Raw genomic sequence first — 13,679 nt, forward strand, 5'->3', positions numbered from 1 at the left:
GAGCAGGAGTAGGCCATCTAGCTCTTCGAGCCTGCCCCGCCATTCAATAAGATCATGGCTGATCTGAAGTGGATCAGTTCCACTTTCCCACTTTCTCTCCATAACCCTTAATTCCCTTGTCTATCAAAAACCTATCTACCCGTGACTTAAATATATTCAACGAGGTAACCTCCACCACTTCAGTGGGCAGAGAATTCCAGAGATTCACCACCCTTTGAGTGAAAAAGCTCCTCCTCAACGTCATTCTAAACTGCCCCATGTTCCATGCATTACAAGGTGATTCTTCTCCACTCCCACTTTGAAGCCGGCATTTGAACACAGGGCCTCAGATCCTGTGTTCGAACAACCTCCATCGTTTAGTCTGAGCAGCTGCTTTCCAAACATTCATTAATGACTTGAAAGCTGTTGTTTGACTGCCCAGCTTTTCCACTTCTGTGTCATTAAAGATCGAAGAAAAAAATGATCTTTTAAAAATGCCAGCTGTAACATCCTTTAATGGATGGATGTTAGGGAGCTTGGGGAAATGAATAGTGACGTCTTGAGGAGTGTGCATATTACAGAAGAGGAGGTGCTGGAAGTCTCAAAGTGCATCAAGATAGATGAATCCCCAGAACCTGATGAAGTGTATCCCAGGGCATCGTGGGAAGTTAGGGAGGAAATTGCGGGTCCTTTAGCAGAGATATTTGAATCATCGTTAGTCACAGGTGAGGCACCTGAAGCTTGGAGGGTGGAAAATGTTGTGTCTTCGTTTAAAAAGACTGCAAGGAAAAACTTGGGAACTACAGGCCAGTGAGCCTCACATCTGTAATGCATAAGTTGTTGGAAGGTATTTTGAGAGACAGGATCTACAGGCATTTAGAAATGCAAGGACTGATTAGGAACAGTCAGCATGGCTTTATGAGTGGAAAATCATGTCTCATGAACTTGATTGAGTTTTTTGAAGAGGTAACCAAGAAGGTAGAAGAGGGCAGTGCAGTCGACGTTGTCTATATGGACTTTAGCAAGGCTTTTGACAATGTACCGTATGGTAAGTTGCTGCACAAGGTTAAATCTTACGGATTCCAGGGTGAGGTAGCTAAATGGACACAAAATTGGCTTGATGACAGAAGCCAGAGGGTGGTTGCAGAAGGTTGTTTTTCAAACTGGAGCCCTATGACCAGCAGTGTGCCTGAGGGATCGGTGCTGGGTCCGCTATTATTTGTCATTTATATTAATGATTTAGATGAGAATGTAGGAAGTGTGGTTAGTAAGTTTGCAGATGACACCAAGATTGGTGGCATAATGAACAGTGAAGAAGGTTATCTCAGATTGCAAAGGGATCTTGATCAATTGGGCCAGTGGGCTGGCAAACGGCAGATGGAGTTTAATTTAGATAAATGTGAGATGATACATTGGTAGATTGAACCAGGGCAGCACTTTCTCAGTTAAAGATAGGGCGTTGGGGAGAGTTGCAAAACAAAGAGATCTAGGAGTACAGGTTCAAAGCTCCTTGAAAGTGGAGTCACAGGTGGACAGGCTGGTGAAGAAGGCATTCAGCATGCTTGGTTTCATTGGTCAGAACATTGAATATAGGATTTGGGACATCTTGTTGAAGTTGTACAAGACATTGGTAAAGCTATGCTTGGAACACTTAGAATTCTGGTCACCCTATTATAGAAAGGATATTGTTAAACGAGAAAGAGTGCAGAAAAAGATTACTAGGAAGCTACTGGGACTTGATGGCTTGACTTATAAGGAGAGGCTGGATAGACTGGGACATTTTTCTCTGGAGCGTAGAAGTTTGAGGAGTGATCTTATCGAGGTCTATAAAATAATGAGGGGCATTGATCCGCTAGATAGTCAATATCTTTTCCCAAAGGTAGGGGAGTCTAAAATTAGAGGGCATAGGTTTAAGGTGAGAGGAGAGAGATACAGAAGTGTCCAGAGGGGCATTTTTTTCACGCAGAGGATGGTGAATGTCTGGAACAAGTTGTCAGAGGTAGTAGCAGATACGGGAACAATTTTGTATTTTATAAAGTATTTAGATAGTTACATGGGTAAGATGGGTGTAGAAGAATATGGGCTAAATGCGGGCAATTGGGACCAGCTCAGGGGCTTAAAAAAAAGGGCGGCATGGACAAGTTGGGCCGAAGGGCCTGTTTCCATGCTGTAAACCTCTGTGACTCTATGACTTTGTGACTATGACTGTAATTCAGTAGGCCCTGAACCTCAGGCATGGTGGTCAGAGGACTAGACTAATAATTGGAAGATGTAAGTTCAAATCTAACCTTTCATTTCCTACACACACCAATGCTTCCCCCACCCTGAATGGCCCCTGTTCATTGTTAATTTAGAGCACATCCTCAAACTCGGATTGTTGACACTTAAATGCAACGCAGATTGATTAAAAAAAACTTATCAAATACTGCACCATGAAACATGCAGTGGTTTGCACAGAAAGTCTTGCAAGATGTTTGGGGAAATCCTTTTCCTATCTCATGAGATACGCAGCACGGTGGCACAATGGTTAGCACTGTTGACTCACAGAGCCAGGAACACGGCTTGATTCCCAGCTTGAGTCACTGTCTGTGTAGACTCTGCACGTTCTCCCCATGTTTGCGTGGGTTTCCTCCAGATGCTCTGGTTTCCTCCCACAGTCTAAAAGATGTGTTGGTTTAGTGCATTGGCTATGCAAAATTCTCCCTCAGTGTATCTGACAAGTGCCAGAGTGTGGCAATTAGAGGATTTTCACTGTTGCAGTGTTGATGTAAGCCTACCTGTGATAATGATAATAAATAAATAAGATGATGAAAAGAAGACTGAAAATAGCCATTTATGCTGTTTCTCCAGGTTTCTCACCAATTTCTCACTAAGATAGTGGGCAGGATATCAAGAGAACACAAGAAAAGTTAAAGTCAAATGTCTCTGGAAATGAAACCAATGACTCGTTTGCCTCTTCAGGGCTTTAACTATCTGTACTGTCATCTTTGAGAACTTGTGCGTGTACAAATCAAGATGCCTCTGATTTTTCACCCCGTTTAAGATCTTATAATTTTCAAGGCATTTCCTTTCCCTACTCTTCCTTTCAACATGCACTATTTTGACTTCTGTCACTTTAAACGTCATTTGCAACATATCCATGTGACCTGATAATCAAGCTATCTTTCCTCAAATCTTTTACAATCTTCGACACAACATAGTATTCACTTCCATTTGGTGTCTTCAGCAAATTTTGACCTTCTTTCCTCGTTTTTTTAAGTTTAGGTCATTTACGAGCACCATAAATAAGAATGCTACCATCACGGATCCCATAAGAAAACCAGTGACCACATCTTTCCAATCTGATATATTTTTACTTTAAAAACCCTACAATTGAGTCCCTGCAGTGCAGAAGGAGACCATTTGGCTCATCAAGTGCACACCAACACCTTGAAAGAGAATCTTACCCAGCAGCCCACCCCCTCCCTTGCCCCAGCCCTTGCCCTATCCCCATAACCCCACACATTTATCATGGCTAATTCACCTAAGCTACAAACCTCCTTCTACCTTTAATTTCTGCTCGTCAAACTACCTTTCAACCCACAAAATAAAAGCAAAATACTGCAGACTTTGAAAATCCTAAATAAAAACTGGAACAAATTAGCAGGTCTGGCAGCATTGGGGAAGGACAAAGAGAGTTAATGTTTAGAGTCTAATCTGATTCTTCAGCACAACTGTTTTGATGAAGATTTATTTTAGACTTGATTTCTCTCTCCACAGTTGCTAACAGGCCTGTTGGCCAGAATTTTAACACCCCACCTACCACGGAAATAGAAGCAGGCAAGAGACGAACAATCCATTGACCTCAGGTAGGATTTTATGCTTTTGGGACAAGAGAGCCTGTAAAATCCCCCCTGCTGGGTTTTTCCAGCAATTTCTGTTTTTATTTCACCTCCTTATCCATCTGACCAAGTTCCCTTTAATGCAACAGGTGACATTATCTTTGCAAATGTATTGTCCCACAGTAGCTTAGAAAATACTTTTAAAGAACTATTTCAAAACTCCTCACTACATTTCTTTAACTGTCCTTTAAAATGTACTTTAAAATCTCAACATTGGTCAAGCTGGCCTGGTTTCTAATGGCAGACCATTTTTTATCAGCCTTGTAGAAACACATCACGTACTTACTAAAATCAGCTTTCCTGTAAGCTGAGCAAATTCCTTTCCTTTCTTATTAATAAAACAACTTTGAGGTTTACCACAATTGCATTCTAACCATTTAAATAATTGACCCAATTTCATAAATAATGCAAAGTGCTAAACTTCTGTGAAATATTAATGTCTCCAGAGTCGCTATAATATACTTACCACCCAGTTATTTCTTTGCTGTAGTTTGCAAAATCCCCCACCAAGTTTCCCGATCAAAGGATGAAAAAGATTTCCTGTCTTTTTATCTCATATTGAATTTCTGCATTAGGTGAAGCTGACCTGAGGGGATTGGCAACGGCACAGTTTTATTGCTTGCACTCTTTTTGCTTCCCAAAGCAATGTTTACTTGGGAACTCATGGAACCATAGAATCTCTACCATGCGCTGGAGATCATTTGGCCCATTGAGTTTGCACCGACTCTCTAACAGAGTATCTTAACAAACCCTATATGTAACTTGCCACATTTCCTGAGGCTAACAATTATCTATCTTGGGACACTAAGGGCAATTTAGCATGGCCAATCCACCTAACCTGCATATTTTTGGACTGTGGGAGGAAACTGGAGAACCCGAAGTAAACCCCCACAGACACGGAGAGAATGTGCAAACTCCACACAGTCAGTCACTCAAGGCTGGAATTGAACCTGGGTTCCTGGAGCTGTGAGGCAGTAGCAGTAACCAATGTGCCACAGTGCCACGCTATGCTTTTACAATAATTATTGCTATATAATTATAAAATATAAACTCAGAAAATCAGAAAGGGATATCTGGTATGCTCCTCAGATTGAAAAGCTGCACAGAGGAGTCTGCCTGCCTTATGTCTGTGGGAATTGTGCTGACAGTCCAACACAATGAGTTTAACACAGTTGGGGTGGCAGCTGCCATGGGTACCTTGTTGCAATATTTTCCCCTGCACTGCTTGTGAAATCCTGCAGAGTTTACCATAAAAATTGACCAGCACTGTAACATTCAAGACACTGGACCAGATGTCCTCCAAGTCCTGACTAAAAAACCAGTTCCCCGACACGCACAGTCTTCAACGACACTGGTTCTCAGACATCTGCAGGTATGTTCGGCACTATATCCTAGGCAGAATTTTACAACCTCTTTATGCCCATTTTACGGCAGGAAAATGTCATAAAATCGGGCATAATTCAGCTAGCGCAAATGGCACTGGTTTTTGCGCCTGCCGCTATTTTACAACACATGGATTTCCAGTGCAGTCAGCCTCTTGAGAGACTGATTAATTTATTTAAATTTATTTAAATATTGATTTCAATGTGTTTGGCAAGCCCAGTGCTCAATCATCCGGACTCACTTGCCTTTATGGTCTCGTCAGGACAGGTTCTCTCTGGCGAAGAAAACACCCACTCCCCATAGATGGGGAACAGTCGTGTTGGCCTCACCAGTGGAACCGGAAGCTAATAAGCCTTCTCCCTGGGTATGCTGAGTGCAAGGCCAGGGCACCCCTTGGGCAGTGCCAGCCTGGCACCTGACTCTCTGCCTGCCATGCAGTGCCAGTGGGTGATGCCAATAGGGGGCAGGCCAATGGGGTGAAGGTGGCCCGCTGCCACTTTGCTTTTGATCGGCGGGGGAGCGAATGGGAGATGCAATCAGTGTGTGCAGTGGAGGGTTGGGGGCTACATCTTGGGATGCAGGCCCCTGCGATTGCAGCAGGTGGGAAACACTAGTTGTGGTTATTTGCAGTAGCAGGGGCATGACTGCTCTCTCTCTCTGTCTGTTAGAGCCCTGCTACTATTAATGCGTATGTCCATCATCAGAAGTCTGCACATGTGCAATGCCTCCCTCTACGGGCTGTCTGATGTGTTAAGCCCCACCCACAGCCTCTCTGGCTAGATACTGACTAGGCCACCTTTTTAAAGAGAGAATGCATGGGATTGGGTGTGAAAACTCACCAAAAAAATGGATCTGGTCTCCCATTTTCAAACTAGCTAGACACTTGGAAAAACTTCCACCCCCTGTGTCTAGTGAGGTGCCTCTGAGGATGGCTCTCTGGGGTTCATCCCTTGCATTTGGAGCAGGCCTTGCCACCCCTTCCTCTTAATGATTCTGCTCCTGCTGAGACGAGAAGAATGACATTGACTTCACCAGGTTTTGTTTGTGGCCCAAAAGACTTGATGGTTAGCTTCTGTCTCCTAAGAACCAGTCTTCCATCATTTGAATCTGCTTCTGAAAGCCACTGACATATGTTCTAGCCACCACATTGACGTTCAATCCTTCATTCATATGATGGTTGGGCAAGGATTCACACCACCTTTACTCCACACCACATAAGACCATAAGGCCATAAGACAGAGGAGCAGAAGCAGGCCATTCAGCCATTTGAATCTGCTGTACCATTCAATGAGGTCATGACTGATCTGTCATGATGGATTGCTACTCCATCATGACAGATCAGTCATGACCTCATTGAATGGTAAGCCACAACCTTAGTCACTCTATTGCATGTTGAGTTCTCATCTCAGGCACGGGCATTGTCCAAAGCTTCACTTCAAGGCCTAGCACTCAACCTGGTCTGTGGGGAGCTCTTGTCAATACTGATTTCAGCATACAGCCAAGCATTAGGAGTGCTCTCCTCAGATAGTATGCCATTGCAATTGTACTTGAAAATTTTGTTTAATTCTAACCATCTAACACCTAAAATGAGGATAATTAGCAGCTAATGTTTTAATATATGGTTTGAGAATAATAGAAAATATTTAAGTAACATATTAATAATGTCTCTGAGAAATGAATTTATAACATGCCACTAAAATGAAAAGTGTTTTATTTGTTTAATGTGAATTAATGTAATTAATGTTAGTTTGTTGAATCTATGTAATTAATGATAAGAGAAAGTTTAAATGAGCTTTTTGGTTTGAAAAATGCATTTTGTAATTCTAACGTTATCACTAAAAACCGAAGAAACTTCAGTAGTGAATTGTATTCATGAAAGATACTAGCACAAGTCAGGTACAAATTATGCAACAAAATAAATTACCCATGTATACCAGGCCAGGGGATAATGCCAAATGATAAAGGTGCCTTCATTTAGTATTAGAGCCAGTTTAGGCTGGTTAGAGAAATGTTGGATCATAACAAACCATTCTGGGAGACAACTTCCTTAAAATGGACAAACGAATGACAGATCAATATTTTAAGTGTCAGATTATCATTCGAGCATCAAAATTATCATAAATAGATTGACATGTTGATTATTAAATTAAACTTTGTAAATGAATTACTTGGGTGTATTTTGAAATAATTGAGATAACCAAACTGTTTAATTGACCAAGCTTCTGCTACGAAAACAGAGACCTGTGGATAAAATTCACTGGTGCTGTTGTGTCATTGGATCTTGGCTCTCTCCCTTGGCTGAAGTTTTTGTCTGTCTATTTATTGTATCTTTTTGTTTTGTATTTTCTATGTTTTAATAAAACTAGCTTTAAAAATAACATTTTATTACACATTAAATACTGAATTTCATTTACCTTTGCAAGAGTTTACTTACCAAAGTTGATTTTTAGGACTTTCTAAAGTAATCCAACCACCAAAACAGAATTCCCCACTACAGTGCTCCATTGCCAATTCTCTAGTGGAATGTATTTGCTTTCAGAGTTAGCCAATGGAGCAGGAATGTCATGGCAGTCAGTAATTTTGAAAGTAAGTGCACCAAGGGTTAACTGCTAAGCAGCAATCAGCAGCACTCACACGTTAGTGGTGCCTGAGTGGGTATAATTGTGAGTAGTTGTATTTCAGGCATGTCAATTGATTTACAGCTGATCAGTCTCAGCCTTAACAGGGTAATGATCACTTTCATGTCTTTCTATTAGAATTGGTCTTTATCAACATTCCTCCTCCAGAAACAACTCTTGGATTTGAGTAGTACCACCAGTCTGTGATGACTGCTCACCCATCCACCTCAGTGCCCCAGGATTCCTTTTCTTCTGCGATGCCTACCAAGGAGCCCTTGGCCCAGCAGTGAAAGGCAACCTCAGAAATGGTACTCTTCACATTTCTCCATCCTCGTTGCACTTGACCAGGACTCGGTATCCTGGAATCTTCTGCTCAATCTCCCCCCTCACCAGGTCTTCCCCCAGTCTCCCCTGACTAGGACCCAATACTCCAGAGTCTTTTCCCCTGTCTCCCGGGTCATTCCCCACACTCTTTCCCAATTAGGCTTCCAGTATCCTGGAGTTTTCACCCCCGTTATCCTGTGTTCCCCCGGTTCCCTCCAACTAGGCCCTCTGTACCATGGAGTCTTTCCCATGATCTTCCCTGTTTCCTCCCCCAGGATGTGGGTATGCCGGCGTTGGACTGGCGTAAACACAGTAAAAAGTCTGACAACACCAGGTTTTAGTCCAACCGATTTATTTGATAATAGACTCACAAGCTTTCGGGGTTAGTCTATTATCAAATAAATCGGTTGGACTAAAACCTGGCGTTGTTAGACTTTTTACTGTGTCCTCCCCCAGGAACATAGAACATAGAACACTACAGCACAAACAGGCCCTTCGACCCACAAGTTGCACCGATCATATCCATACCTACCAGGCCATAGAACTATCTGTAACTCCCAATCCCATTAAATCCCAAGTACTCATCCAGAAGTCACTTAAAAGACCCCAGCGAGTTCGCCTCTACTACCACCGACGGCAGCCGATTCCATTCACTCACCACCCTCTGAGTGAAAAACTTAGCCCTATTAATTTTTTTTCATATACTAATGGGACTTTTATTCAAAATCACATTCTGAAAACATGCAAGTGTCCTCTGTGAACATTTTACAAGAAACTGACAAGTACCGATGATAAACTTCTGAACTGATATTTGGAAAATATTCTTCATGAATAAAAAAAGGTCCTATCCAGAAGTTTTCAACTGCTGCTCAAATATATTTCATGAACAAAATAAAGACACTGAAGGAAACCATTTACAGATAACTTCAAACGCAAGCATTTTCAGTCACTGGTTGAGCAAACACTGTGATCTTGCATCTGGACTTTAAATGCTGAACAGATTGATAATCTAACAGGCAAATACTGCAATAATTTTCATTAAGTAATTCAGTTCATTATGACGGTCCTGTACCATGACAGCGCACTTGTGAACACACTGCTTCACAATTTAGGACCGAATGCACATGGCTGATTCAAGTACAATCAAGATTACAAAACAGTTCTAACAAAAGTTATGTAGAGCCAATCTGAATATGTCATTTGTGCAGATCCACTTGTCACTATCATTTTTCAGAAGGAATAACTGATGAAATCCCATCACAGGGTCGTTATCCACCTTTAGTTGTCCTATTACCATCCTAAGAACACAGCTGTCTGGTGCTGGTTGATGGTCTTCTGCAGTTATGCTATGCTGAATTTTCTGGAATGGTAGGCCAGCTATTTTTTCCATTATTGCAGCTCTCCCCTGGAAAGGTTGTCCTTCCCATGTTAAGCAGGAACAGTCGCTATATAGAGTCCCGAGCTGTGTCCAGTCCACATCAAACTGTTGGTAATAGTGATGCACAAAACCTCTACCAATCTGTTCCCACAATGGGTGATCAGCCATTCTGATGCCTAATAATGAACGATTCAGTCCTCGTGTCTTCTATGAAAACTCAGCAGCCGCTCTGCACCCAGCTCCAATCGCTACACGCTGCACCTTTCATACTGTGCGCTGCAATCAACGCCAGCTCTGCCCAGGGACCAGATTGTAGGAACCCTACAATCAAACACCAATCTCTCCTGACTAGGCCCCCCCATGCCCTTTCAATATTACTCCAGTATTATCCTTGTCTTCCCCGAGCCAAAGGCTGATTGCTCCAAGTCAAAGGCTGGTCATCCCAGTCAGGGCCGGTGCTCCTGAGTCAACTCTCTTAATGCACAGAGCTACCACACAATTACTACATGCCTCTCTGTTCTTCCCTCAGAGTGGTGCTCACTAGGTGAACAACTTTTGAAGCCAGTCACGATTTGCACTATTTGAACATCACACCGGTGTACTTAGATTACATACAGAGGGGTGGGTATGATTCCAGCAAATGGGCCCAATTATTGAGATGCAAGTGCATTATAGTGAGGTTCACAATGTTGAATGGCAGGAAATATGACCCACTGACTGGGGGAAGGGGGGGAGGGAGGAGAGTGATCGTGGCAAACTTTCACGCCGGCATAAAAGGCGACTTTGGCCTTCTCAGAATGCTTTCCGTTCTCATTGTCTCGATGCTAACGAGAGCAGAAAATCCCAGCCAGGTGTTGTGTGGTATTTTTGGCACAAATCCAAAATACAGCATTGACCTTAACCTTCCTAAGGGGTGGCTTCACAACTGATGGAACAAGTTGTTTGGAAGACTGAGGAGAAACTGGTAATGAGGACAACAGAAGTGATTCAATGACTGGGTTCGTTCAGCGGGGGTGGCGTGAAAGGAGTGCATCATGAGAAATCCCATACGTGCATGACAATTTCCCAAGATGTACTATGTCAGAGCTGGGAGCTCTGCAGTGCAGAATCAGCTCTAGCACTCTTTGTTACGGCTCTATTGGCTCCATATAATTTTTCATGTTTTCAACAAAATTGAATAGATAATTGGATAGATTATAAAGAAATGATTTTGTTTCTCCACAGGGAACTAAAGGTTTTAGTCCACACTGTGTTTCCCTACTGTGATTTTTCCTCAGCACTGCTCTCATCTTACGTGCTTCTGGATCATTTTAGACTCCTGCAGGGAACATCACAGGCAGCATTCACTTTTATGTACAAATGTTGCCAACTGAATAAGGCAAGAGAACAGTGACATCTGGTTCCTTAAAATCCCACAACAGCAAGAGCAAATCGATGTTTTCATATATGTTGACCTGGATAGCATTAATTGCACATATCTGAACCATAGGAGGCCTCACAGAATATAATTGTTCACGCCATAATAAAGGATGTTAAACAATCATTCCTGATCGACAATTATCCTTCATGTTCCATAGCTCCTCAAAGCTGCTGCTTTTATCATATTCCATACCAATTCCTGCTCACCTAGCGTCCCTGTACATATTGACCAACATTAGCTCCCTGTCACCAATGCAGATTTATAATTCACATTCTTATTTTTATATCCCACTTTGGTCTTACCCCTTCCTATCTCTGGTAACTTTCCTCAGCCCTGCAACTCAATCAATTATGATGAGATGTTGCATAAGATACTGGTTGATTGTTGCAAATGGCACTGGTGTGCGTGCTGTATGATTAAAAATTCCTTGCAAATAGCTGAGGGGCAGTATAGCCATACCAATTTGTATACAGAAGGAGTATGAATTGCTTTTTGTACTGTCTGACAGGTCCTTCTAAAGCAGGGGTGTAACATTAATTCACTTTTCTCTGCCCACTTGAATGCATTACGTGCAGACAGCAAAATTTTAAAAAGGCTGAAGTTTCAGAAAGTGTTCTGGGAGGGTTGCGACATTGCATAATACTGTCTCAGATGACTTTGTATCCAGTGGTTTGGTTTATAATGATATAGTTCATTACAAAAGAGGGAGTGAAAGGGTCCAGGAAAATTCATGGGAACTGAGGGAAAACAGTTGTTATTCAACATCGGAATCAAACAATATCAGTTCAATCTTCATGGAGAATGTATTATACATTTCTGGCTACTGAAAATATGATTAGAGAATAATGAAGCACCAGATGCATCATATACTCTTACATTTTGTGGGGTAGAGCCAGAGGAGTAGGATATGAGAGATCAGGGCTTAGATACCAGTAGAGAAACTAACCATAATGAACAGGAGAGGGCTATTTTATCCAGAGACCAACAAACCAAAGTGTGTTTCAGGGTGAGATACATCTGTCTTGCATCTGTGGAAGACAGCTGGAGATGAAGCCTGGGTGCCCATTCCTTCTGACTGGCATGAATACAGACAAAGTTCACAACATTGCTGGCCCATCTGTCTCCCACCATATACACGTTCATGCAGCTAACTGAGAAATCCTGACTATATCACCATTCCTAGAAGGATCCAGGTGCAAAAAGATTGAGGCCACTTGTCAGTTCCCAGCTACTTGTAATGTGTGACTATCAAGTCCACCTGAGTGCAGGTCTTCTGCTTCTCAGAGGCTTCATATGTCTACTGCCACCTGATGCAACAATCTTAGCCTCCTTTAGAGCTTCCCAGAGGTCAATGAAGGTCAACCTCTGCCAGTACAAGCCCAGGTTGTGGATAATGCCTCCTGCGAGCCTCATGTCTCTCTTGCTGCTCTTTCCATTGTGCCAGAGTCTTGCAGACCTCTCCAGTTCACGCTGCTGCTGCTTCTGCTGCTGCTGGTTATTCCTCACCTGAATTCCAGTCTAAGGCAATTAATGCATCGTATCTCCTGATCTGATCTCAGCACTAGTTCAGGAATAAATCTCTCACCATGAGAGTTCTGAGCCAATCCTTTCCCCTTGTAAAGTAAAATATATTACTAGTGAGTACTGAGTATTTATTGTTTTAATGCCTGACTTTTAGGTGACACGGTGGTTAGCACTGCTGTCCCACAGCGCCTGGGACCCCGGTTTGATTCCCAGCTTGGGTCACTGTCTGTGTGGTCTCTGTACATTCTCCCTGTATCTGCATGGGTTTCCTCCAGATGCTCCACCTTCCTCCCACAGTTCAAAATACCTGCTGGTTAGTTCTCCCTCAGTATACCAAAACAGGCGCTGGAGTGTGGCGACTAGGGGATTTTCACAATAACCTCATTGCAAGCCTACTTGTGATATTAATAAATAAACTTTAAACTTTTAATGAGCCCCATGATTTGATATCTCCTTGGTTTCAATGGTGAGTTTCAGGAGGCCTGGGAAATCTGTGGATGCACCATTAAAATTGATTGTAAGTTAAAATATCACTACATTTGAGCAAATTACATGTTTACATTACTAACTGACTGAACAAACCCGTGTTCAATCTGAAGTTGGCATGCCAGAGCCAGTTTCCAGATGTGTTGACATTCTCAACAGATTTAACCGCCCACCTGCACCTAAGCCCACTCACTGTTCAATGTTAACATTTCCCTCCAAGAGTTAGAGTAATCAGCGTTTCTCATAATTATTTCTATTTTTCAGTGTTTTCCAGAAGGCAGCTCTTACAGCTCATTTGGGTTTGGGCAGCAGTGATACAAAACCAGCTACAAGTAAAACCTGGGACAGCGAAAAGGCAAGTGGAATGGGGTTTCTATGGTATTGCTGCAGAGCTAAGAATGAGATCCCTTCTCTTGCTGGCTCTACCTTAGGAAAAGAACAAAGAAATTTATAAGGACAGGAATTTTCCCATCCTGCCCACCTTGGGAATCACTGTGAGCAGGGAATGGATCATGCAAAGGAAAATCTCATCCAAGGTCTTCGATGGCTTCCTATCCCTTGAAAGGCTGCTAGTAAGGACACTGCTGATTGGGGAAAAACTGAGCAGAATGTGTTTAGCTCCAGTTTATGCAAAAGAATCCTAAAATAAATATTAGGCCCCAATTAGTAGGCCCAGGAAGACTAAT

At 42.5% G+C, this 13,679-nt stretch overlaps 1 pseudogene; it reads right to left on the reverse strand.

Moving 5' to 3' along the window:
- Positions 1–9,347: 9,347 nt before the first annotated feature.
- On the reverse strand, positions 9,348–9,731 carry LOC145347017 (nuclear transport factor 2 pseudogene; annotated as a pseudogene).
- Between the last annotated feature and the right edge of the window lie 3,948 nt (positions 9,732–13,679).

Source organism: Carcharhinus amblyrhynchos, chromosome 8, assembly GCF_965287045.1.
Source record: "Carcharhinus amblyrhynchos chromosome 8, sCarAmb.v2.hapA, whole genome shotgun sequence".
Lineage (NCBI taxonomy): Eukaryota > Metazoa > Chordata > Chondrichthyes > Carcharhiniformes > Carcharhinidae > Carcharhinus > Carcharhinus amblyrhynchos.